Here is a 27,543-nt window from a genome sequence, read left to right as displayed (position 1 = left end):
TTCCAACGACGCTAACTGGTGCGGCAAGAGACTGGTACTCCAGAATCAAACCGAACTCTATCAGTAACTTCGATGATTTCGGAGAGGATCTGGTCCGTCACTTCATGAGTAGCCGCAGGCCGAGGAAAACAACAGCATCCCTGATGGCCTTGTGGCAGGACGACAATGAGCCCCTGAAAGTATTCGTCCGCCGCTTCAACAGGGAGGCACATCAGGTGCCAAATCTAGATCCCTCAGCAGCTATGAATGCGCTCCTCACGGGTGCCAGGTCTAATGATTTCCGTCGGGCTGTAGCTCGACAAAATCCGCACTCACTGGCAGACCTCATGGCCGGGGGCAGAGGAGTATATAACGGTGGAAGAAACACTGGCAGCTCTTAATTCAAATCGGAGGATAACCTCTGAAGAGAAAAATTCCCCCAAGCAGCGTAGGGAGGATAAACCTCCAAGAAGAGAGAAGTCCCCACTTCCGCAAAGAAGAGAGGAGAACTTCATACCTCTCAACACCTCCAGAAAACATATATTGGCTGCGATCAGCGAAGAGGAATTTGTGAAGTGGCCTGCTAGAATGATCTCTAAAGGAAACATGAGAGATCCATCAAAATACTGTTGGTTCCATAAGGACCACGGTCACGACACAGATGAGTGTTGGCAGCTCAAAGAGGAAATTGAACAGCTGATCGGCCGGGGTTATTTGAAAAAGTATATCCGAACTGATGGCCGCAAGCAAGAGTGCAGGGAAAAGAGCCCCTAAGGCCGCGGCCCTCGAAGATCACAGCCGCCCCCTGCTCGGAACAAAACCCCTCAGCCGGCCAGTACGCAGCCAGAGGCACCACGATCTCAGCTAAGGGGGGTCATTGGTACAATCATGGGTGGACCTGCCGCTGGGGGCACGTCCTCCGCTGCTCGCAAAGCGTATGCACGACGGATCAACGTCGTGCACACGACCAGCATGAAGACAAGAACAGAGAATGAGATCTCCTTCTCAGATGCAGATTTGGACAACCTCATACTGCCTCACGACGATGCACTGGTGGTAACCATGCTCGTCGCCAACTGGGAAGTAAAGAAAATCCTCGTGGACAATGGGAGTTCGGCGGATATCTTATACTATCACGCCTTTCAGAAGATGATGATAGGTGACGACCGGCTGAAGCCGGCAAGCTCAGACCTGTTTGGCTTCTCCGGAGAGGTTGTGAAAGTAGAGGGGCAGATTGAGCTCCCAGTCCTTGTCGGAGAGCCACCTTGCCAAGCGTTCGCCATGGTCAACTTCCTGGTAGTAAGGGCCACTTCGGTCTATAATGCTATCCTGGGACGGCCTGGCCAGAACCTGATTCGTGCAGTGGCTTCGGCCTACCACCAAAAGATGAAGTTCATAACGCCCAATGGCGTGGGGGAAGTTCGAGGAGATCAACCTCAATCCATGGAGTGCTATGCGATGGTACTCAGAGGCAAAAATGCAGTGGAATCACTGCCAATCGAACTGCTCGATGTAAGGGACGAGCTCAGGGGGACTCAACCCGGTGAAGACCTCATCTCCATCCCACTATGCCCAAAAGATAGTGAGAAAGTCGCTATGATCGGTTCCTCTCTCAGCAGCAGCATTCAGCACCAGCTCACTGAGTTTCTCCAAGACAATGCAGATGTCTTTGCATGGGTTCCCGCTGATATGCCCGGCATTGATCCAGAGATCAGTACGCACAGGCTTGGTGTTGATTCAACCAGTAGACCGGTTAAGCAGAAGAGGAGGCATTTCGCTTTTGAAAGGCGACAGGCAATAAAAGAAGAAGTGGAGAGGCTTCTGAAAGCTGACTTCATTCGCGAGATTCGATACCCGGACTGGTTGGCAAACGTAGTCCTAGTAAAAAAGACAAATGGAAAATGGAGGACCTGCGTCGATTTCACCGATCTGAATAAGGCCTGCCCTAAGGACAGCTATCCGCTCCCAAAGATCGATCAACTTATCGACGCTACTGCGGGTCACGAATTGTTGAGCTTCATGGACACCTTCTCTGGATACAATCAGATCAGGATGTACGAATCAGATATACCAAAGACCTCATTCGTCACAGATCAAGGGACTTATTGCTACCGTGTTATGCCCTTCGGCCTCAAAAACGCCGGAGCTACTTACCAAAGGCTAGTGAACTGACTTTTCTAGAACCAGATCGGCCGCAACATGGAAGTATACGTGGACGATATGCTGGTCAAGAGCCGGAGTGCGCAGGATCATGTGTCTGATCTCAGAGAAACATTCAAGGTCCTGAAAAAGCACAGCATGAAGCTTAACCCCACCAAGTGCACCTTTGGTGTTAGTTCAGGGAAATTTTTAGGGTTCATGGTAAGCCAACGCGGGATAGAAGCAAATCCGGAGAAGATTAAAGCCGTGATTGAGTTCACCGGTCCAAAAACTATCAGAGAAGTTCAGCGGCTCACGGGAATGATAGCTGCACTGGGGCGCTTCATCTCGAAGTCAGCGGAGAGGTGCCTGCCCTTCTTTAGCGCGGCCAAAGGACTCAAGACTACGCCCTGGACGAAGGAATGCCAGACCGCATTCGAGGAGTTGAAGAAATACCTGTCCTCCCCACCACTATTAACAAAGCCGGAGCCGGGCGAGGAGCTATTTCTGTATCTCTCCATTAGCTCCACGGCTCTGGCAGCTGTCCTCGTCCGCGAAGAGCATCGCCAGCAAAAACCTATCTATTATGTCAGCAAGGTTCTTCACGACGCAGAAATAAGGTACCAGCGGGTCGAGAAATTGGCTTACGCGCTGGTAATGGCAGCCAGGAAGTTAAGGCCGTACTTTCAAGCCCACACCATAAAAGTCTTGACTGATCAGCCACTCCGGCAAGTACTCCATCGACCAGATATCTCCGGGCGACTTGTGAAATGGGCCGTGGAGCTAAGCGAGTTCGATATCCAGTACGCACCTAGGCCAGCCATCAAGGCTCAAGTACTGGCCGACTTCGTGGCTGAATGCACCATCCCCCAGCAGTTCGTCGATTCTGAAGCTGTGCAGCTCCCAGTTGCGGAGAAAGCAGCTCCTAAAGAATGTATAGCGGAGGGAGCTGAAACAGAAATCGTTCATCTGCCAGCCAAGCAGGACTCCACAACCAGCTCACTAATCTGGGAAGTACATGTCGACGGGTCTTCGAATAAGAGTGGCTGTGGAGCCGGCCTTGTCCTCACCGGGCCTGATGACTTCACTGCAGATTATGCCCTGAGGTTTGGATTCCGCGCATCCAACAACGAGGCAGAATATGAAGCTCTCCTCACCGGAATGAGCCTCACAATCCAAACCGGCGCCCGGAACTTAAAAGCATACTGTGACTCAGCTGGTTGCAAACCAGATTCAGGGGGTCTACGAAGCTCGAGACGAGCGTATGATCAAGTACCTCGCCAAGGTCCACCAACTCGCCAGCAAGTTCGAAAGCTTTGAGGTCATCAGAGTCCCCAGAACAGAAAATGCCAAGGCAGATGTGCTGTCAAAACTGGCTGCCTCCTGATATACCACCCTTGGGAGCATACGCATGGAGTTCCTGCAAAGATCCAGCATCGAAAGTAAAGCCGCGCAAACAATGCAGGTAGAGAATGAGCCGTGCTTGATGGACGAGATCATCAGTTATCTGCGCGATGGTAAACTCTCTGAGGATAAAAAGGAAGCCCGCAAGGTGATACAGAGAGCTGCCCGATTCTCCCTCAGCAGTGACATCTTGTATAAGAGATCCTATACTCTCCCATACCTGAAGTGCCTTAGGCTGGGCGACGCCGCATATACACTCCAGGAGACGCACGAAGGAATTTGTGGAGAACATCTGGGGGGCAAAGCTCTGGCAATAAAAGTGCTGCTCAGAGGTATGTATTGGCCCACCATAAGCCAGGATGCGCTGAGTCTGGTTAAAAGGTGTGAGAGGTGTCAGAAATTCTCTCCCACCATCCACCAGCCCACCGTGGCGATGGCTCCAATTATTAGTCCACTCCCCTTCGCAGTATGAGGGATGGATATCCTAGGCCCCTTCCCACCGGCCTCCAGAAAGCGCATGTTCGTGGTAGTAGCGATTGACTATTTTACTAAGTGGGTGGAGGCGGAACCTCTAGCGCAGATCACAGAGCAAAATGTGCAGAACTTCTTCTGGAAATCAGTAGTTTGCAAATTTGGGATTCCTCGTGCCTTGATAACGGACAACGGCAAACAGTTCGATTGCCGGAACTTTCGGAAGTTCTGCTCTGATATAAAGATTGAACAGAGGTTCACTTCAGTAGCTCACCCCCAGACCAACGGGCAAACAGAAGTGACTGATAGGATCCTGCTTCAGGGAATAAAGAAAAGAATGGATGAAAAAGCTGGCCGCTGGGCAAACGAGCTTTATCGCGTTCTATGGGCATACCGCACTATTCCTCGCACGCCAACTGGTGAATCGCCATTCAACCTCTCCTTTGGAACAGAGGCTGTGATACCGGTCGACATAGGCACTCCGTCTCCTAGGGTTACCAGCTTCAACGAGCAGCTTAACAGTGACGGGCTCCGCGCCAATCTCGACTTATTAGAGGAGATCCGGGAAGAATCTCGAATCCGAGTCGCCGCCTACAAGCAGAGAGTATCCAACTATCATGACTCCAAGATACGTCCCAGAGAATTCCGGACATGAGATTTAGTCCTGAGGAGAGCAGCCGTCTCCCAACCAATGAAAGTCGGGAAACTCTCCTCGACTTAGGAGGGGCCATATCGAGTGAAAGAAGTTATCCGCCCAGGTAGCTACAAGCGAGAGACACAGGAGGAACATTTATTACCCCACGCATGGAACTCCAAAAACCTCAGGAGATATTATCAGTAGGCACATCGTCCGGTGTGAGAGGTGACTTTGTAAATTACGTTTATGATAATATGAATAAATAATGCAGATTCAAATTTTCCTCTTATAATCGGAAACCCAGTTCATAAAACTTGGGTACTCTTCGGAAACCCAGTTCATAAAACTTGGGTACTCTTCGGAAACCCAGTTCATAAAACTTGGGTACTCTTTAGAAACCCAGTTCATAAAAGTTGGGTACTCTCTGGAAACCCAGTTCATAAAACTTGGGTACTCTCTGAAAACCCAGTTCATAAAAACTTGGGTGCTATCAGTCGTCTACAATCCCAGGTTATTAAAACTAGGGGGCAAGCCGGGCAAGTCACTCAGCTAGAGCTTATCAGAGACGGAGGAGGACAGAGGAGCACAGATATGGACAAGTATAATTTCATTGATCAAAATGTGGGGGCCTCGAGGGCCATTACAGAATTAGCCTTAAAAAGGCTGTCAAAAAAAAAAAGAGATTCTGGGGTCTCAAGGACCATTACAAAAAGAAACAGAAAATACTAAGAGACATCCGGAATAGAGGCAGTGTCGACAGCGGCATCAGCAGTGGTATCAGCAGAGACCTCCAGATCCTCCTCGACAATTGTCGGCCTAGCAGGAAGAGTCATATCTGTCATCACCAAGTTTGGGTTGCATGCTTTGAGTTGCTCAAGGCAATCATAGTACCCAAGACTATAGGCCTCGCTGGACAGACTGAAGAGTTCGGCCTCTTTCTCCTCTGCAGCCTCCTTCACCGCGATCATTTGCCTCTCTTTGGCTCTCTCCCTCTGGGCGTTCATGGCTTCGGCAGCCTTATCCAGCTTCTGCCTTTCGAGGGCCAAATCCTCCGCCATCAGCTTCTTTTCAGCCTCCACCCGTCCGATGCTCGTTTGGAGCTCCTTGACCTCAGTGGCCAGCTTCCCGCTCACCTCTTCAGATTTGGTGATGGCTTCGGAGAACTTCTTGCTCTTCTCCTGGAGATCGTTGTAGTATATTCCAATCTACAGACAGAAACAAGCATCAGTATAGGAAGAAAGCAAAAGACGGACAGAAAGTAAGCAAATTCATTACCTGATAAAGTGAAGAGAACACCGCCTCTTCGCCAGTAGCTGGCGGCTCGTGGATGACCTGTTGCTTGTCCTTCCGAAGGAGACTTGCTCACGATCTCAGCCGCCTTTCTCTTTTGGCGCTCTTGGATCGCCTATTGAGCCCCTTCCTGCTGCCTTGGCTGGGCTCCTTGCCTTATCTTCTCGACTGTTGATTGTTTCTTCATTTCTGCATGTAAGCAAGCAGTCAGAAGCAAATAAAAGGAAAAACAGCAGTTTTAAGAGTCTAGCTACATACGTGCCGGAGTCGCGGTACTTATACCAAGTCCGACCAGAATATCTTCCCCTGAAAAGTTCGAACAGTGAATGAGACCTGTTCGCTCCACCTCCTCCCGCATCAGGGCGAACGTCCTCCTATCGTCGCCCTCAAGAAGCGGCTTGCGGCTCAGCACGGTGGTATTCGGAGTATCCCACACTAGAGGAACTGGTCAGGCTTCGCTGTACTCCGTGTCCTTGACGTAGAAGAACCTATTCTTCCACGAATGTATCGACGAAGGGATACCAGTAATGATTTTTAAATCAGGGCGCTGGCTAATATAAATCCAGCCCCCTTCCTTGTGCCTCTTCAGATGTGCACAAGCACGGAATAAAGGCACGGACACGCCCCTCTCTAGCCGGCCATGAACAAGGTACAAAAACCCAGTCAGTAACCTCCATGAGTTCGGAGCCACCTGGGCAGGAGCCAGTCCATAATATCGGAGCACCGCGACAAAGAATGGGTGCAAAGGAAAGCGAAGCCCTGCTCTCAACGACTCTTCATAAATGCAGAGATCCGAGCTTTCGTTACACGCCCTATCTCCCTCTATTGCCGCTCTCAGCTCGAACGATGGGGGCACACAATATTTATCTCTAATGTCCCTCAGCATGGACTCGGTGAGGTGATTTTCCTCAATTAGAGCCCGCATGTTGTACTTAGGGTTGGCCTCCATCCGTGCTCTAGCGATGACCTCCACGGCCCGGCCAGGAAGGAACGTTGTCGACGCCTCAGCAACGTCACTACCCCCACTCCCCCATACTCGGTGGAGACTATCAGTCGGGAGTGGGGTGGCGTTCAGATCTAATATCACTTCGTCCTTGTCCCCTCCGTCGTCGCTGTCTATAATATCTACTCTAGCGGCCGGACTAGCCATTACAGGCTCCTGAAGCGGCCTAAGTTCTGAGCTACTACTAGTGGAAGACTCAGAACCGGACTCGGAACTTGAACTACTATAAGACATGTAGAAAAAAGAGGGGCTGAGAAGAATACCGGTGAGTAGAGAGCTCCTAGATCCCCGCGCAACTCCAACCACGAACTGCGAAGCCGAACTCGCAGAGCAAGAGAAGAGGAGGAGAAGGAGAGAAGATAAAAAGTGAAAAGTAAACAATGAGAGGTAAAAACCTCCTTTTATAACTTTTCGAAGGCGGTGGAGCATTAAATGCGATGCACGCGTTTCGAGGGCCTTCAAAAGATGCCACGTCTCTTATTAATGACGGACACATCCTCCCAGACAAAGATGCGATTGAGCACGCGCGTATGGATACGCGCGTATGTACGCCTATCTCCAAAGAACAACCGGACTGGATCTCCGCACTCCGGATTGGATTACCGCACTCCGGACCGGATTACCGCACTCCGGACCGGATTTCCGCACTCTGGACTGGATTTGGATTTCCGCACTCCGGACTGGATATAACGCGTTTCTACAAGACGACAAAAACCAGTCCGGCCCAAGCCGGACTGGATATAACGCGTTTCTACAAAACGACAAAAACCAGTCCGACCCAAGCCGGACTGGATAGAAGACGACAAAAAACCAGTCTGGCTATAACGCGTTTCTACAAAACGACAAAAACCAGTTCGGCCCAAGCCAGACTGGACACAAGACGACAGAAACCAGTCCGGCCTAAGCCGGACTGGATATGACGCGTTCGCTAAACGACAAAATCCAATCCGGCCTAGGCCGGACTGATGAACTCCGGACTCATCTCCAGCCGGACTGGCTCAACTCCGGACTGGATTTCCGCACTCATCCCCAGCCGGACTGGCTCAACTCCGGACGGGATTTCCAGACTTGTTTCCAGCCGGACTCCGGACTGGACCTCCGGACTCAAATCCAGCCGGACTCCGGACTGGACCTCCGGACTCAAATCCAGCCAGACTCCGGACTGGACCTCCAGACTGAACCCTCCGATTCACTTCCGCACGGCGCCTGCCCGTCCAGATAATCGATCAACCACACTTTCCCAAGTCACTCAATGACTTGGAAAACTGGAGGGCAACTGATGGGGTGTAAAAACTCCGGCCTCTCACAGGCCGCCACCTGTCCCAGAGTAGGTGAACTCCAGCCTCTCACAGGCCGCCACCTGTCCCAGAGTAGGTGAACTCCGGCCTCTCACAGGCCGCCACCTGTCCCAGAGTAGGTGAACTCCAGCCTATCACAGGCCGCCACCTGTCCTGGACACCTCACCAGTCCGGCGATACAAGACGACAAAAACCAGTCCGGCCATAACGCGTTTCTACAAAGCGACAAAAACCAGTCCGGCCCAAGCCGGACTGGACACAAGACGACAAAAACCAGTCCGGCCTAAGCCGGACTGGATATGACGCGTTCGCTAAACGACAAAATCCAATCCGGCCTAGGCCGGACTGATGAACTCCGGACTCATCTCCAGCCGGACTGGCTCAACTCCGGACTGGATTTCCGCACTCATCCCCAGCCGGACTGGCTCAACTCCGGACGGGATTTCTAGACTTGTTTCCAGCCGGACTCCGGACTGGACCTCCGGACTCAAATCCAGCCGGACTCCGGACTCAAATCCAGCCGGACTCCGGACTGGACCTCCGGACTCAAATCCAGCCAGACTTTGGACTGGACCTCCAGACTGAACCCTCCGATTCACTTCCGCACGGCGCCTGCCCGTCCAGATAATCGATCAACCACACTTTCCCAAGTCACTCAATAACTTGGAAAACTGGGGGGCAACTGATGGGGTGTAAAAACTCCGGCCTCTCACAGGCCGCCACCTGTCCCAGAGTAGGTGAACTCCAGCCTCTCACAGGCCGCCACCTGTCCCAGAGTAGGTGAACTCCAGCCTCTCACAGGCCGCCACCTGTCCCAGAGTTCACCGGCCTGTCCCAGAGTAGGTGAACTCCAGCCTATCACAGGCCGCCACCTGTCCCAGAGTAGGTGAACTCCGGCCTCTCACAGGCCGCCACCTGTCCCAGAGTAGGTGAACTCCAGCCTATCACAGGCCGCCACCTGTCCTGGACACCTCACCAGGTTTTCCCCTATAAATAGGGGTTCAAAGCTCAAACCAATGGGTAATGAAAAACCTTCTCTCCACCTTAAACTCTGAGAACTAGCCCCGCACTTCTGCTCATACTGACTTGAGTGTCGAAGGGCCTGTCCGGAGTAAAACCCGGGTTGGTCTTCTGACCTCGCTTGCCTCTGTGCAGGACTCAGCCCTCATAGCAGGACTCAACTACTTCACTCCACTTCACTCCGGTCCCTCAGGACTCAGCTCCTCGGGTCATCCAGCTCAGCTCTTACGTCACTGTCGTACCTGTTACCGATTTTAGGTCTAACAGCACTATATTAGGGTAATGACTAATTGAGGAATTTGCAAATTATTTTAGAAATGCTTTTATCAAGTTCCTAAAAAGGATCCACAAAACAGAGTATTCGTGAATTTTCAGTGAATATGAAAATTACTGGCAAGCACCTTCTTTTCATAAAATGCAAGAATTATAGTTATTCCTGAAGTTCAAGTACCTGGAAAGGTCCATCCTCATGCGAAAAAATGTAGACCGTGACCGGCACATACCGCCACTTTCATCTTAACAGTCAATTGAACAAACCGAGACATAAAAGCCCAGAATCACTTAAAATACAATCTTGTGGTATAAAAAACACAAATGGAACAAAATGTTACCTTCATAGGCTGTGAGCGAGGGAATTAGGGCTTTGGGAATTTCTTGCTTCCCCTATACGATTCATTGAGTTTCAAATGCCATATATAAAAAAGGCACAAACTGGTTAGTCCCACTGTGTCCAGCCCCATTTGGGCCTGAAAGAGAGGTTGCAGTTGGACCTGAATTGTGCTGCCATCTCTTAAGCAACAACCCTATATTAGGGTCAGACAAACCCTAATTTCTCTACTGTGGCTGGAGAACCATCCCCAATCAAAGAGAAGAAAAATAAAAACCCAAAATAGGGATAAACTCAGAGAGAACAAAAACAAACAAAAACCAAAGACACAAAAATAGCACCTTCATGGTCTTGGAAGCAGATCTATAGATCTGTGTAGTGAAGAAAGCCAGGAAAACAAACCCCTCCATAAATTTTCATTGTCAATGGTATCTGTCGATCCGTGTGGAAAAAAAGAAAACCAAGAAAAAAACCCTATCCATAACTTTTCATTCTCAATGATGAGAGAAGAGAGACGTGGGGAGCAGGAAGAGAGAGGAACATGAGATAAGAACGACACGTACGCCTCGCAGGATCGACACCTCGCGACACAAATTTTTTGTCATTGGCTGAGATTTGGTGAAAAGCAGGGAAGAGAGAGAGACGCGTGGGCAATCGTGTCCGGCTTTTCTCTTTGGTATTAAAGGGCAAAACTACCTCTATGAAAGAGCATTTTACCCTAGCATATGGATATGGATATATATATATATATATATATATATATGGTGAAGGCGCTAAACGGTAAATATCAACTACTGTGACGTGTTAAATTTATAGAGTTTTCAAATAATTCATAAAATTCTTCTATTTTCTCTTCTGCTATAATATATACTAGTAAAGACCCGCCGTGCGATGCACGGAGTGCCCAATAAAATGCTTTATAACTTAAAAAGAAAAGAAAAGAAAGAAAAAACATTCATAAGGAAGATATATTTGTAAATATAGAGATTAGAAATCAGTATTACACAGTTGAGTAGAAGATAAACCTGAACAAAGAAAAGGCGCATAAATTATACGCAGAAATCCCGACTATTATTTTGCCTATTTTAATAAAGAAATCGACTGGCCAGTGGAGACGTCAGAAATTTTGAATAAGTAACTCCTATGATCCAAATTTTAAAATACATACCATTTAGGACAAATGTGACAATGATAAAACGAAATGTTGTTTTGCTGATAATGATCCATACAGTTGGTTATTCAAGCACAATAAAGAGATCATTAACCTTGGTATGGTGGGTTGAACAGATGAGACTCCACAAACACCCTTTGTTCGGTCAAAGCTGTACCCACTTGGAGGGTAAAGCCAACTCCTAAAGAATGGCCAGCAACACATACATTGGAGGTTCCTAATCTATCAACCGCCAAATTTAGTGCCTTCAAAGCTACATTATATCTGACAGATCCCTTGAAACTTTCCCATGCTAAAAAGGAAGATCCTCCTCACAATCTATAGATGTTTCCATAATTCCTCTTAAATCGGATGGTTAAGATCACCCTAAAGGAGGGGGGTAAGATTGAAATTATATGACTTTAATGGGTGCCTTTGCAGGGATGGAATTGGCACTTGACAGCGTGCAAATTAAAGGTAGAACACATATGCATACATTTCAAATGAATAATGTGCATGGGACGACAAAGAGAATAGAAAGTCATCACACTGGGTGACAAAGTAAATGAAGATGAGTCATAAAATGAATGCATTAAAACTATTAGAAAGAAAAATCATGCATGCATTTTATAAAATATAATCCACGAGAAAAAGTTCCGCGAATACAGCACAACACGGGAAGACAGACAAGGTAAAAGGGGGTCGACTCGGGCGAGTCGATTCAGACACGGGGGAGTTTTAAAGCTATGATTCACATGAAAGAAGGTTGTACAGAGGGCAATGGTTTTAAGTAATGAATGCTTTAGTTACTGATTTAAAAAAGTCTTTCTTTATAGGAGTATGGGATCCTGGCTTGATGTTATAGGATATACCATACGATTATTTATATTCGGATATAACACCCCTCACAAAAGTCTTCATTTTTCCAAATGATATTGATTCTAGAAACTTTATCTGTTGTTAAATATTCTGTGGATTCTTTAGTTTGGAAGTGAGTACCTATCATGCGAAGTTTCTAAGTTCATGTGGGTGGGCTTGGATTAGACTTCTTGTTCGCGAGAAGCCTCTTACATGCCCATCCAAATGATGACAGTTCAATAATGCTACAACAACTTGGAAATTGTTAGTAAAAATGATATCATTCAAAAAAAAATGATCATTATAAATTGAAGGTGTCTCTAAATAAATCTTGGACTGCATAACAGAAATGCAAGCAAGCTACAATGCCATTCAAGAACGTTTATAACAACTTCAAATCAAGCATGCACTAATAGACATTATGTAATACCTCAAAGAATCACCAGTCCTTAGTTGCAATATAGGAGATGTTGATTGTATTGCAGATTGAAATGGTAAGGAAAACATCTGTTCTCTAAATGTTGTCATCCATGAAGCCAATTCACTCAGCCTGAAAGGAGAATATATATGTATGCATACATCAGAAGAAAGCAATACAGCAAAGGTTACTCAGAGAGGCTTTATCTTGAACAAAGATGAAGTTTAAAAGGTAACTTGGAACACGTAAAGAATAAGTTTATAAAAAGCAGCGGTTCTTCCACCAATGAGCTCAATACCCCACTCCCACCAAATCAAAGAGACCTAGATCATATAAACCCAAGATCCCACTCACACCAATTCCTCTCTACAAAGATCCCAATTCCCTTTTTTAACATAAGAATCTAGAAAGATCTGAAGCACACAACTATCAACTATGAAATAAAATCCTGGCTAAGATATCAAAAGAAGGATTACCTAAATTATTTTGGGCAAATGCCATTCAGAGTTATGATCTGTCTTCTCCAATATCAGACACGATCACCCGGATCCTCTCCTTCCCCAGATAAATGGTTTGAAAATGAAAATCTGCAATACCACATAAAAAATCAAAAGGTTACTTTAAACACACAGGAAAAAAGTATAAAAAAAAACAGCTCTTCCACCAATGAACTCAAGAACCCACTATCTAAGATCACATGAAACGGAGTGAAGACGGTAAAAATATATAAGCTTGCTTAAGCGCTAAAATATATCAGTGAAGGCACTAAAATATAGCAGAAACAGAGAGAAAGCACTAAAAATATATAAGCTTGCTTATGGGCCATATCCGGTTTCATAACCTGGTTTTTAAATGATTACATGAAAACTTCCATAGCAATATATAAAAATCTAAGGTCAAAAGAATTAATCGGAACATGAAACGGAGTGAAGACAGTAAAAATATATAAGCTTGCATAGAATGGAGATCATATAATTACATTATATGAAACAGATTTAGTGATGAGAGTAAAAGTAAAAGTTCCATGACCCTCAAATTCGTTTCATGACCCCTGCTAAAAAAATTGAAAAGGAATACATGGGAATTTAAAAAGGAATAGAGCAAAGTACAAAGTAACATCTTGGCTTTTCATTTCCCCAAATTGGTTTCGTGATCCCCATAAAGAATACCCAGATCTCTGACTCTTTCTCGATTGATAGAACTTCTTTATCTGCTACACCCAGAAAGGAAAACAAGATAATGAATTCAGTTTGTTGATTACAAATTCGAATAGGGAAGAAGAGAAAGAGAGCGGTCTCTGGAATATGGAAGAAAATAAAGAGGGGTTTGGCCAACTTAGAGTTAAGATAGAGGGGGGAATCGTAGGGAGAGAGCGCAGGGAACTACGACACTTTCCATGAAGCAGAGAGAGCTGTAATTGAGAACTTGGTAATTAGTGAAAATGGTGAGATCACGAAATTGTCGAAAATCATGGAAAGAGTTGAGGAAAATCCGGGAAAAATCCCAAAATAAGGAATCAAATATGAGGCCCTGGACCCAAAATCGTAGATGAAAAATAGAAATCCCAAAATACGAAAAGAAGAACCTAGATTTTAAGGTTAATACTAACCTGAAAATCCAAAGAAGAATCTGAAAAAGAGGATTAGGGTTTACATACGTTTATCAGGAAAAACACCCAACTCGACAGAGAACCCGTAGGATTAGAAATCGTTGTGAGAGAGAGAGAGAGAGAGAGAGAGAGAGAGAGAGAGAGAGAGAGAGAGAGAGAGAGAGAGTATTTTTCTTGGCAAAAATATCTCTGAACATTTGCAAAAATATCTCTTAGACGTTTTGGATGGCCTTAGATGATATTACCCTTAAATACAGGCTAAAACACAGAGTAGTCAAGGGGGAAATGTAAAAAAGAGAGGGGAGAGAGAGATCTACGTGTTAAATCGACAAATTTTTGCAGAACAGAACTAATGAGCAGAAGAGAAGAGGGGAATAGAAATTTTGAGAGATGAGTAGAGAAGAAAGAGGGAGGAGGGATTACGCGTGTTAGAGAGAGGGCACATGAAGTATTTAAAACTCAGAAAAGTGTGAATTTGAGGGCATATTAGGCATTTATCTGTTTCAGCTGATGTGTAATATAACATGGATAATAAAAATATATATTCACAAATGTAAACCCATTACACGAAAGGATAAGGTTTTCAACTACCAAAACCATTAGCGGGCAAGATGTCACCTTCTTGACCCCTTCCCATAAATTCCAAAGGAAAAACATATAATATATAGAAATGTAAACCCATTACACGAAAGGATAAGCACCCTGCTGATGGTTTTCCTCTACGAAAACATTAGCGGGCATGATGTCACCTCCTCGACATGAAATGTGGCATAGATCTCAGTAGTGGAAACAATCAAAGAACGCAAATAGACATAATGAAGGGGACTGAAGTGGGCATTCCACATGAAAGTATTGACTTCAAAAATCTGGAATAAGATCAACTAAAGATTGAAATCAACATTTAACAGAAAATATAAATAATCTAAAGTAAGGATTGAAAACATTTATGACAAAAAGAATTGAAGGCACTATCATGGCATACCATTTGAAAAATAAGTATTGCAAAGATGATAAAAGGCACTATCATGGCATACCACTAATTCAACCTTCTAATCCATGTATCTACTTGCTCTAAAATCCTGAAAACATAGAAAATAATTTCTACATTAGAAAAAATCTTCTAATTGATCTATCTCCTTGCCTCAAGATCCTGAAAACATAGAAAATAATTTCCAAACACACATGATGAAAGTTCTATACGAATGAAACACCTCACAGGCTCATCAAAGTTGGACAACAATATAGTTGTGTCCCAATTAAATCAAAGAGCCCTCAAATTTATAAGAAATTGTAAATTGGTGGACAACAATATAGTTGTGTTCCAAAATTAGAACCTCCCAGTTAAATCAAAGAGTCAAGAATGCTTTATAACTTTTTTTTAGAAATGAAAGAAGATAAATTCATGAGGAAGTTTGATTTGTGCAGTAGCAATATCAAATGCACAACTGTAATTAATAGACAATCTTAAAACTGAGCTTTGCTCTTCCGGAAAGCACATCTAAAGAAACGAAGTAAAGAAAGTGCGTTTTAATATAATCTGTGAAAATGTGACTTTGCATAATAATGAAATAGGTTTGAGCCTAAACCCAAAACAGACTACAGTAATCTGAAACCAAATTTTACTCCACAAATTTTTGCAATTCACAATTAGTGGGAATTAGAAAATTTCAATTGCCCAACAAATGAAGTTTTACTGATATTAAAATAGAATTTGAACCGCCGGCCACTTTTGATTTAACTAAGTCCATTGATTTCTATGAGAAAAATGCGACCCTGCTGATTTAAAAAAAATGCTGATGAGAAAAATGAAAAATAAATGACAATGGAGGGAGGGAGAGAGAGAGAGAGAGAGAGAGAGAGAGAGAGAGAGAGAGAGATCACTTGCTAAGCATGTTAGAAGAGAAAACAGGGGCGAAATCCTATTTCTGGTGGCTCTAATGAAATCCAAAAAAAATATTGATGAGAAAAATAAAAAATAACTCACATTGGAGAGAGAGAGAGAGAGTGAGAGAGAGAGTGAGAGTGAGAGAGAGAGAGTCTTCAAATAATTTGGTCAATTTTCTAATGTAAATGAGATTAATTACTCCATAATCAAATCTCAAAGCATTGAACATGCATCATGCAGGGACACTTTGTAGAAAGGAAGAAGGTATATAACCATAAAACTAAAAAAAAAAAAGTTTATTTTCCATGTTCTGCATTTTTTTCAAGGTATTGTACAAAGAAAGAAAGAAAATTTAGAGAAGGAAGATTTCTTTTATTTGTAAAAAGTGTTGTGTAAAAAGAAATAAGATTGAAAATAATATATATTAGATAAATTTAATCAAAGTGGAAGGCAACTCGCAGCAGCAAACCAAATTCATTGATGTCATAATGATATTCACAACACCAAACCAAAACCGAGCATATGAAATGAAAACAACAGAACATATAGGAAGTTGTATGTAGACAGACACCCAACCACAAATATAGTTAATATTTAAAGTCTGAACACATGCACAATGAAGGTACTACCATTAAAAAATAAAAGCAATGAAGGTACTAACCTTTATGAGAAGCTTTGCAATTCCATCTTTTGCTTTTCCATCCTTGGGTATGAAGAAACCCTAATTTGAAAACACTAATCCTAAGACAAACCCATTATAGTAATCAACAAATTCAAAAACCATGTATCCCTCTTTCTGCAGAAAAGAGACCCTGATTTCTTATTGATAGATAAACATGATCAAAATGTGTGTTTTAATTCCTTTAGGAATGCGTCCAATTCTCTCAATTCCCTTAACCCTCCCTAAAAGGGTTTTAATCTCCCGTTTATATAAGCAGGTTTACCAAATTAGAAAAATATTTCATGAAACTACTTCCTCAATTCTATCAACTGCACCCAAATTCAATTCTTCTCTTTCCTTATGCACATCACATTTAAAAAGAAATTTTAAAAAATGGAAGATAAAAGCAAAGACACATTTCGAAGATTCACCATATCCGTATAACCACCCTTTTTCCTGCCATGTAATAAAACCTTGCCTTCACTGCACACATAAAAGTGGTTAAAGAAATTTGCTTTAGGCTGTAGTAATTACTAAAATTTTTTTTTATGAAGTGATGAAATGAGATTTTCATTTGGTCATTTAAAATTATAAGGAATAATGAAAAATGAAACATGAAACAGGACTAAAGAGAATACAGTATATAGAAATGAAAGAATCCCATTCAATGGAGAGAGAGAGAGAGAGAGAGAGAGAGAGAGAGAGAGAAGCTTGCTACAAATTTTTAAATTTTAGCACATGAGTTTCGTCTTATGATTCTGCTTTGAAAATGCTTTTGGGAGTTTAGCTCTCTTCCCTGCAAAAATCAAGCATTAAAACACATTAAATCATATTTTGAAATCAGAAATGGAAATATGCTAAACATCATGGCCACAAAAACTTAATTGACTGGTAGAGGAAAATCACAAAAAGCCATTGATGAAAAGTAGAAACAGCTGACCAAAGTTACAGACAAAGAAAAAACAAATGACAGGAAGATGGATCAAATAGTTTTTTTTTTTTAAAGAAACGAAAATGTATGGATATAGGAGGTTAAAAAACTGATAAAGAAAAGAGAAATATATATTTTAAAAATAGAAAAAATGACAAAATTTCCGAATTTTCTGAATGCAAATCAAACAACCCAAGGAAAAAAAATCCACGTGATGGAACAATTCAAAGCATACCAAAAGACGAGTAACTAAAGCATGTACTTAAGAACTGTAACTTTTTAGTTACAAAAACAATATATTATGTAACTTTTTACCTTGGCATATAGCCCAAAAAATATGCAATAGGCATACACATTATTAGGAGGGAAATTAGAACCTTCAGACTTCCAGGTAACCAATTCCTTGGTAAGATAATAATCTTACAAAGACTACCTTGATGCGTCATAGAAGATCATGTAATTTGGGCTCACCTAATTTGAAGCTGATCAAGTGCATGGAGGATGTGAGAATCTAAAAGGCAATATTTCCAAAAACAATAGTGAATAGTTTACAGTTTATAATCTCTAGATGAAATAGAGAAATAAAGGAAAAAAATGAAAACGGCTGATTTTACAAAAAATGTTCTGCATCTGCTTAATATAGATATAAACCGAAGGAAACAAAGCCCCACAAAATGGAATATGATTTCTTTCTACCTGAAAAATACCAAAGTCCAATTGGTTTAGCTCCATATGTCTATCCCAGGTTGTTCAAAGGTCAAAGTATATCAAAAGTTTACTTTAGCATCAAAGTATATCAAATTAATCACAATTCAAAAGTAAAAGTTGTTACACCCGAACAGATAGGGTTTCTATTTGCGAAATAACAAACAGTAGAATACTATTGGGATTACATTCAATCGGGTACTTGGAAAAAACAAAGTCCCATTGAGGCATTCTATCAAACAATTGAGAAGCAAAATCCACGAAACCTCATAGAACATACCCAATTCCATAGAACTTTCAATAAATTGGTAAGAACAACTTAGTAAAATACCACCAAAACCCTAAAATCCTAAACCCTGACCTGTAATGCAAACAGAATAAACAAAGCAGAGAGCACATCCATTACCATGAAAATTCCAGCTGAAGCCGTCGCTTTAGGAAAAACGAAGGGTAAGATATGGAAATCTCGGGGTGAGTAGGTAAGGTCTCTGAAAAAAAAAACCCTGGTGTAAGACACGTATCGGAAGAGATAAGGCTTTTGCCAAAAATATCTCTGATGAGTTACAGAGAGATTAAAAAACCATAAATGAGGGGGGGGGGGGTAAGATTGAAATTATATGAGTTGAATGGGTGCATTTGTTCAAAAAGGTCAAGAAATGTGACGTGTAATTCTCACGTGATTTTCATAGAAATCGAAAAAACTCTCTCTTTTCATCCCAGCTTATTCAAAACTAGTAAAAAACCCGTGCGATGCACGGGCCGACAAAGAACTGTACGGACCACGTCATAGGTTGATCCAAACCGTCCATGTGATGGAACACAACATAAATAGGTTGTGCCCCAAAAATCATTTCCATAGGCTGATCCTAGCCCTCCAATCTATAGATGTTTCCATAATTCCTCTTAAATCGGATGGTTAAGATCACCCTATAGATTTTTTATTGAAAAACCATAATTTGTGAAGGAACTTGAAACCATGATTTCCATGTTAGGAGTTGAGAATCTCCTCTGCCTCAACCTACACCTTATCTATAATTAGATGGTACAAATCAGAAGAGCAAAAAACACCACTTACAATAGCAAACTACTTTTCAAATGAAATAGTAATAATTCCATAAAGAAGCACCTATTAATCCCCAATATCATCAAATATAACCACAAACCTAACAACAATTTTCACCCAAAGCATGCAAACATTGTAAAATGAAGAGAGTCAGTTCCATTATCAAATGCCCTAAAAAATTCTCTTCAATTTGCGACTAAGAGTATGAAACATCCTGAAAAATGACAAAGAAAGACCAATACCGAGTCAAACCCTAATAAAAAAAATATAAAACCCTAACAGAGAGATGAAATAAAACAAAATTTATCTCAGTTCTTACAGTAAAAGCTCTCTTAATCATTCAAAAAATAAATAAATAATTAAAAACCTCTCGTAAGGGAGTTACAATAATAAAACCCTAAAATCAAATTCCTGAAGATGAAGTAAAATAAAAGGAAAATAAAATTATAAGAGTACATGACTGATCACCAGTCCGTTTAAGATAGACTGAAATCCCCTGCTATTGTAATATTGTTGTTGTTGAACTGATGAAAATCCAGAAATAGAGATGGAAAAAACTTCATATCATAAATCTCATCCATTGTTGCCACCCGAAGCTCTTTCCTGTAAAAAACCAGAAATAGAGATGGAAGTAAGAAGTGATTAATTAATTTGAGAAAAGAGAGTGTTTTCCCGTCGGCAATGACGATACTGGTGCCGGTCCGAAGGCGGTGGCGGAGTGAAAGGGGAAGCTGACAGAGCGGAAGCTTAGAGAGAGAGAGAGAGAGAGAGTACGTGTATGCTTAACTGGCTATGGAGGGGGGTAAGATTGAAATTATATGCTTTACTGGGTGCCTTTGTTAAAAGCATAAAGGAGGGGGTAGGATTGAAAATATATGATTTAATGGGTGCCTTTGTTAAAAGCATAAAGGAGGGGGTAGGATTGAAATTATATGAGTTGAATGGGTGCATTTGTTCAAAAAAGTCAAAAAATGTGATGTGTAAATCTCATGTAATTTTCAAAAAAATGGAAAAAACTCTCCTCTTTTCATCCCAGCTTATTGTAGTAGAAGTCAAGAAATGTGACGTGTAATTCTCACGTGATTTTCATAAAAATTGAAAAAACTCTCTTTTCATCCCAGCTTATTGTAGTAGATAGAAGATATGTGTGTGTGTGTTTGTAATTTTTTAATTTAAAAAAATATATGTATATATCTGAATGCGTGATTGGAATTTTCAGTCCTTTTGTTTTTGTTTTCTTATTTTTACATTTTTTTTTGAAAAAATAATAATCAGAATGTGAATTTCAGGAAAAGAAAAGTCACCTGAACTTGACGACGGTGGTACCGGGTTTCCCCCTCGTGACGACGGCGATGGTGGCTGCGGTGGGGGAGGTGGTGGTGGAGGCTGGTCGGGCGGTTTCTTCTTTTTTGGTCTGCTTGCATTTCTTGGATTGTTGAAGGATCAAGAGAGCGAAGGACCTTACAGGGACGACCGGAGAAGACGATGAATAACCAAGAGGAAGCAATTATTATTATTTTGGTAAAATTGCTTTTATTGTATCATTTTATTTGCATCAAAAGTGGAATTTTTTGTTAAAATAAAATCTAAGGTTTTCTTTGACAGGAAAAAAGTTTTAAAGGAAATCTATCTTGTTTATTTTACTTGCATTTTGCACTTATACTCTGGTTGGGCTATTTATTCAGCATTCTAGACCCTACGTAAAATGATGGACAGTTCGAAATTTCTGAGCAATTGTTCAGGCTCAATATGATTGTTGTTGTTAGCTTCTCTTTAGTGGGACCACCCAATCACTGAATATTAGAAGCAATTAGATCTTGTCAAATGTTTAGGGATCTTATATTTGAAGTGATTGTTGGGTTATATGATCTAAATTGTGGGACCCACTTGATGAACTGTATGGATCTTGCTGATGAGATGTTGGTGGGCCCTATCACTGAACTTATCTCTGTAGAATTAACTTCGGTAATTGAAAATTTAACCCTTAACCCAGGGTATTTTGTTCATTCAAACCACATTTTATTAGTGCTTTTGGCTAATATATATTTTTTTGAAATGGGTGGTGGTTCAATTGAGTTCAGCCCCAACATGGGTTACAAGCTCTCGTGACATGAACATAATTTCTAATCAAAAGATTTTGCTAATGGAAGTGTCCGTGCCATTTTGGACAAAGCCATTAGAGACCCCACATTTTGCACATCAGCTGAATTTGTCTTGACATGAGGTGGCATCTGTCACCTGAAAAAGAGGGGCTGTAAAATTGCTTTTTGCACAACTATGGTGACCAAAAATTTTTGAATTCTAAAATTGTATTTACCAAATGATAGTTTACCAAACTTGATGGTGCATTTGTTTGCCATTCTAGAAATCATTATGGCAGCAGGGAAGAATTGTTGTTCATGATAAATAGCCACACAAAATCCCAAAACTATGAAGTTACTACAGCCATGGAAACAAAAAACTCTACTCAAGACGGGATTTTGTTTCCTGGTTTTTAGCAACTACGCCCTCATCTCCACTCTAGAGACACTGATTTATCATGAAAAACAATTCCTGGCAGTCAAACGTGCCCTCAGCAAGAGATTTTGTAATGGTATTGTTGAAACCAACAGAATGGAATCTCAGGTGGTATACGGAATGCCGCCATATGAGCTCTTATTTGTGGTACGACAGAAGTACCGCTCTTGATATTTGATCCAACAACAGCATCTTAAAAAGTGTGCTTACGGAATGCCGCCATATGAGCTATTATTTGTGGTACGACAGAAGTACAGCTCTTGATATTTGATCCAACAGCAGCATCTTAAAAAGTGTGCCTGTGATGATGCATACGAGCTAATAAGGCCTTTCATCGTATAACTTCTGCCATTCCCATTGTCTGGAGCGTCAAAATCAGAAAATTCAAAGCAAGTCCTATCAAGTGAACGGTTTGGATCAATCAAAGGAAGGATCCACAATGCCATTGTTGATCTTGAGTGAGGTGCTATCAAAGTGAACAGTTTGGATCAGTGTTTAAAAACTCGTTGACTCGGCACGGAACTCGGCAGAGTTGACTCGGTTTCGTGAAGACCGCATTTTGGAGTAGCAGACTCGGCGAGTCCGGGCCGAGTCAAACACGAATATTATTTTTCTCTTGGATGGGATCGACTAGCAGGAGAATCTTGGCGATCCGTGACTTCTCCCACTGGTTGATCTTCCCAAAACATATTTCTGAATCTAAGGCTTAAAAAGACAAAAAAAAGAAAGATCCGTGCTTGATTTATTCAACAAAAATGATACGATTCATACCTATAAATCTGTGCTGAATGTCTCACATTTCTATTCATTCAAAGAAAAGCTCAATCTCCCTTAGTTTCTTGTGCAAAAACCTTTTGCCATTGCCTTCATCCACTGTTTTCTTTTTGTGGAAGCAAACCCACACCTAAAGCCTATGATAAACCCTCCTTGTGGGGTTTCCTACTAGTTGGGCTTTCAATTTTCGGCAGAAGAAGAAAAATTCTCTGGTTTTCGTGCATTTCTTTGTTAGGAGGAAGAAGAAATGTTCTTTTCTAGTTTCTTTATCTGCTGAGGTAATGAAACCCTCAATAAAGTATTTATTAGGGAAATTATACATCCGGCCCTGTCTTACCCGGGACAGCCCCCCATCTTTGTAAAAGAACAGACATAGACACATGAAGGTGGCTGTCCCAAGAAAGAAAAATGGGGTACAGTGCATTAAATGACATGTTGGGCCCTTGTTCTTACTTGGGACAGCCCCTTTAAGTTAAAGAAATGCTACAAAGTACAAACACACTTGAGGACCTTGAGGTGGCTGTCCCGAGTAAACAATGGAGCACATATAGTTTTAAACTTTTAATAAAGTGAGGAGTGCCCGAATCACCCATTTAATGCCATTTATTAAACACAGGCTTAGCATAGCATAGCATAGGTGTACTGGGCGGCTACCCATTTTTCTATGAAAAAGTTAGCTGCAATTAAACTTTTAATGTTGGATAATCCAAACCGTTGGATAATCCCCTGTCATATCTATTTTAATTGGTTTGATCATCTGAGCCGTCCATTTGATAGGTGACAACGTAAGTAGGTTATGCTCAAAAATTCATTTCAATACTTATTACTTTAAATGGCTATAACTTTTGGATGATCTCTTTCTTGTATGGCTTATGCCATAGGATGATCCAAACTGTCCATTAGATGGGCCATAGCCTAAATAGGTTATGCCCCAAAATTATTTCCATTGGTTGATTCTAACCCTCCGATCTATAGAGGGTTAGGATCAACCCTCTAACATTCAGATTGGAGGGTTAGGATCATCCTATGGAAATGATTTTTGGAGTATAACCTATTTAGGCTATGGCCCATCTAATGGACGGTTTGGATCATCCTATGGTGTGGGCCATACCATACTTTTAATAAAGTGAGAGTGCGCTCATAAGAAACAGTAGTGTTGATAACATTTCCATCTGTTTTTTATTTTATAAGAATTTGCTACCAAGTTTCTCCTATGGCAATTTCTCGGCAAGTGGCCATCGTGGTGCAAAGATACGCACATGGCGAATGTCGCTAGCAAACGAAAAAAAAACTGAAAAAAGTAATCATTACACAGAAAAAAAGTAAAATAGCTAAATTATAAAGTTTTAAATGAAAAATTACCTAAAAATGATTCTAAAATTGATTCTAAAATTGTAAAATTACGAAAAAAATACCAATAAAATATAGAAGGTTATGACAATTACGAAAAAAACAGATGCTGTCAAATCAGAATAATTATTACAATCTCCATATGCGGGTGACCCGCGGGTTGACCCGGCCCACCCGCGGGCCGCGCGGGTCACCTAAATTTTGACCCGCAGAAATGCGGGTCATTTCCTCACCCGACCCGTGGACCCGCACCCGCATCACCCGCGGGTTGACCGGGCCCGACCCACCCGTTTGCCAGGTCTAAATGTGAGCCTTACAGTACTTCTTGAAAAATAATACATCTGGTATATTTTTTGTATGGCTCACGCATAGGATGATCCAAACCATCTATTTGTTGGGTCAAAACATCAATAGGTTGTGCCCAAAAAAATGATTGCCACAAGATGATCCTAAATCTATTGATAACTGCATATTATGGAAAGTTCTATAGATCAGAGGGTTGGGATCATCCTATGTAAATAATTTTTGGGCCACAATGCATTTACATTGTGGCTCATCCAATGGACAGTTGGGATCATGTTATATTTTAAGCCTTATAGTACTTCTTGAAAAATAATGGACTATAGGGGATTACACCATATAGAAACTCATATAATCTAATCCCTTATTTTAGTAATGACAGTCCTCTCCTATTTTTACACTTTTCTAGATATAGTGACACACAATGCCGCTTGATCCTGCATGGGAGCATGGGACGATGTCGAATCCACCATCGAGAAAAATGGTGCGTTGTATTTATTGTAACAAAATCACTACCGGTGGGATTAATCGCTTTAAACATCATCTTGCTAAGTTACATGGCAACGTTGCCGGGTGTCCAAGCGTGCCTGAACAAGTGATGAAAGAAATGAGAGCTGCCCTCAAAAATTATAAAGAGGAGAAACAAGCAGTAAAGAACGTGAACGAACAGATTGCTGAAGAACGAGGCACACAAGAAGAAGACATGCTAGATAGAGATATGCGTGCGGCGAGGAAAGCTAGTCAACGTACATTCTTTATGGAAATGGAAGCACAACGCATCGCACGAGATGGAGCTGGCCCATCATCAGGACCTTCACGTAGGTCAGATGCAGACCCGTCATTTGCACCTAGACGTAGGTCTGATGCTGGTCCATTTGTGGCAGCACGAAGTTCTGATATTGGCCCATCGGCGATAGGGCCCACAGGTACGGGCAGAGGTTTTCTTTCAGCCTCTTATCACGAGGTTCCTACAAGGACTGGAACTTTAGACCCACTTACGTTTGTACCCCCATCACGACAACCTACTTTAAGAGCAGCATGGGGGAAAGACTTGAAGAAGAAGTTGGGCAGGGTGGTGGGAAGACTATGGTATTTTGCCGGACTGCCATTTCATGCGGCTTCCAATCCATACTATAGGGCGGCCATAGAAACAGTGCAACAAGTAGGACCTGGAGTTAATCCACCAACTCCATACGAACTTGGAGGTCCATATTAGATGCAGAGGTTGAAGATGTCAGACAATATGTTAATGACTTTAAAAGAATATGGGACAGATCGAGATGTACAATTATGGCCGATGGCTGGAAAGACATCAATGGAAGGACACTGATAAACTTTTTGGCATATTGTCCTCGAGGGACAGTGTTCCTTAAATGCATTGATGCTTCAAGTGAGCAGAAGAACGCAAAATATTTATTCAAACTATTTGACAAAGTGGTTGAAGAAGTTGGAGAAAAATATGTTGTTCAGTTTGTAACTAATAATGCAGCGAACTATAAAGCAGCTGGAAGACTATTGATGGAGAAAAGAAAAATCTTTTTTGGGCCCCTTGTGCGGCACATTGCATTGACTTAATGCTGGAGGAGATAGGAGACTTGCCAGAATTAAAAGAGTGGATTGAGAAAGGAAGAAAGATAACAAAATTTATTTATAATCAGTCACAAGTCCTAAATTGGATGAAACATCATACTGGTCAAAAAGATATTATTAGGCTCGCTGTCACACGATTTGCTATCGCATACCTATCACTTTCTAGCATAAATGAGTGTCAAGCAGGGTTGAAAAGCTTGTTGGCTTCGAAAGAATGGAATGGATCCTTCTATGCAAAACTGGCAGATGGAAGAGAGGTTGAACAAATTATAACAGATCGAAAGTTTTGGGAAAATATTCAGCGAATCATCAAAGTCACACAGCCACTTGTTACCGTGCTAAGAATGGTAGATTCGGAAGAAAGACCTGCTATGGGGTTTATATATGAAGCTATCGATCGTTCAAAGGAGGAGATACAAAAACTAACGAAAAACTAATGCAAAAAGTTGTGGGATATCATTGACAAGCGATGGGCAGCGCAACTCCATCACCCTCTTCATGCAGCAGGTATACAAGCTAGTTTTTTCTAATGTAATGTTGAGAATTTTGTTGGTAAAAACATCTGAAAATTCTGATTAACTTAACTTTTGCAGGCTACTATTTAAATCCAATATTTCAGTATGGTGGTAGAATGTCCAATCACCCGGAAATTATGGAAGGGTTATTAAAGTGCATCAACCGCTTGGAGCCAAGTTCCTCAAAGCGAATGAACGCATCAATTCAAGTATAAATATTTACCAATCAAACATAATTTATTCATTATAAATTCCTTTCATTAGATTCAATAGTATCTTATGTAGTATTACTGATGCATTCTCTTTTTATTTATAAGATTGCGGAGTTTCGAGATGTTATTGGTAATTTTGGGAGTGAAGATGCATTGAGATCCAAATCATCAATGGACCCAGGTAATTTATTACGATGTAATTGTAAATAACATATGATTACTATTTGACATGATTCTATCAAATTTATATGAATAATTATTTTTTACGTTTTTATTAAATACAGCGGAGTGGTGGAGTTTACATGGTACTAAGCATCCTGAATTGCAAAGGATTGCTGTGATTGTGTTAAGCCAAACTTGCTCATCTTCAGGATGTGAGCGCAATTGGAGTACATTTGCTCACATTCATACAAAGAAGAGAAACAGGCTTGCAGTGAAGAAGATGGAAAAACTAGTGTATGTCCATTACAATTTGAGATTGCGAGAACGAAATGTCAGAAGTGGTCCCAAAGGTCCAATCGATTTGGATATAATTTTTGCTGAAGAAAATGCTGAGGAATGGTTAGTTGAGAAGGAACCACCACTTTTAGATGTTCAGGCAAGTAGACGAAAAGAGATGGAATGTGAGGAGTCACCGACAAATGAAGGTGGGTCAAGTGACAGTTCTGATAGACATCAGCATTGCATAAATGATGAGCCTAGTGATAATGATGATGGTGATGGAGACGACGGAGGTGACTTTGCAGTTTATAATGAAGGTGTTGATGAGCCCAACCCTGATGCGCATGGAGACGCTGCGGGTCATGAATATTTTGTTGGATCTGATGATCAACATGATTATGATGACCGTGATCCGTATCAACACTACACTGGGGACGTTGACGCTTATGATTTGCATGGTGCTCTAGAGATGGATCCGAATATTGGCTATACATGGCAGCATAATATAAACACATTTGGCATATTTCCTGAATATTCTGAGAGTAAGTCGATTGATAACCATAATTACACCGACCAAAGAATCCATCAATTTCCATATAGCCACTACGAGAGTGGCTATGATCCACACTACTGATGTGCCTACTCTTATATTCATCGAGAAGAAATTGTCTGAGCGGAAGCCCTTGTAAAATTTTGAATTTAATGTAACACAATGC

General features: G+C 41.8%; 1 long non-coding RNA gene across 3 annotated transcripts in view; it reads right to left on the bottom strand.

Moving 5' to 3' along the window:
• Positions 1-14,521: 14,521 nt before the first annotated feature.
• LOC143849103 (uncharacterized) overlaps positions 14,522-27,543 on the bottom strand; it is a 34,459-nt gene continuing 21,437 nt past the window's right edge. Inside the window, exons 1-6 of one of the 3 annotated variants that reach the window (XR_013235551.1) lie at positions 18,472-18,512; positions 17,148-17,225; positions 16,861-16,912; positions 16,430-16,489; positions 14,866-14,962; positions 14,522-14,749 (exon numbers count right to left, since the gene is read on the bottom strand). This is a non-coding gene — a long non-coding RNA (uncharacterized LOC143849103). Of the gene's footprint in view, positions 14,750-14,865; positions 14,963-16,429; positions 16,490-16,860; positions 16,913-17,147; positions 17,226-18,471; positions 18,513-27,543 lie in introns of those variants that run through there. The other 2 variants (XR_013235549.1, XR_013235552.1) reach the window with 2 other exon arrangements.

The sequence above is a fragment of the Tasmannia lanceolata genome, unplaced genomic scaffold (assembly GCF_043159265.1).
Source record: "Tasmannia lanceolata isolate RefF3 unplaced genomic scaffold, GAP_Taslan_0.1 ptg000016l, whole genome shotgun sequence".
NCBI classification, from domain to species: Eukaryota; Viridiplantae; Streptophyta; class Magnoliopsida; order Canellales; family Winteraceae; genus Tasmannia; species Tasmannia lanceolata.
The sequence above is the reverse complement of the archived record's forward strand: the minus strand, read 5'-3'. Positions and strand labels throughout refer to the sequence as shown.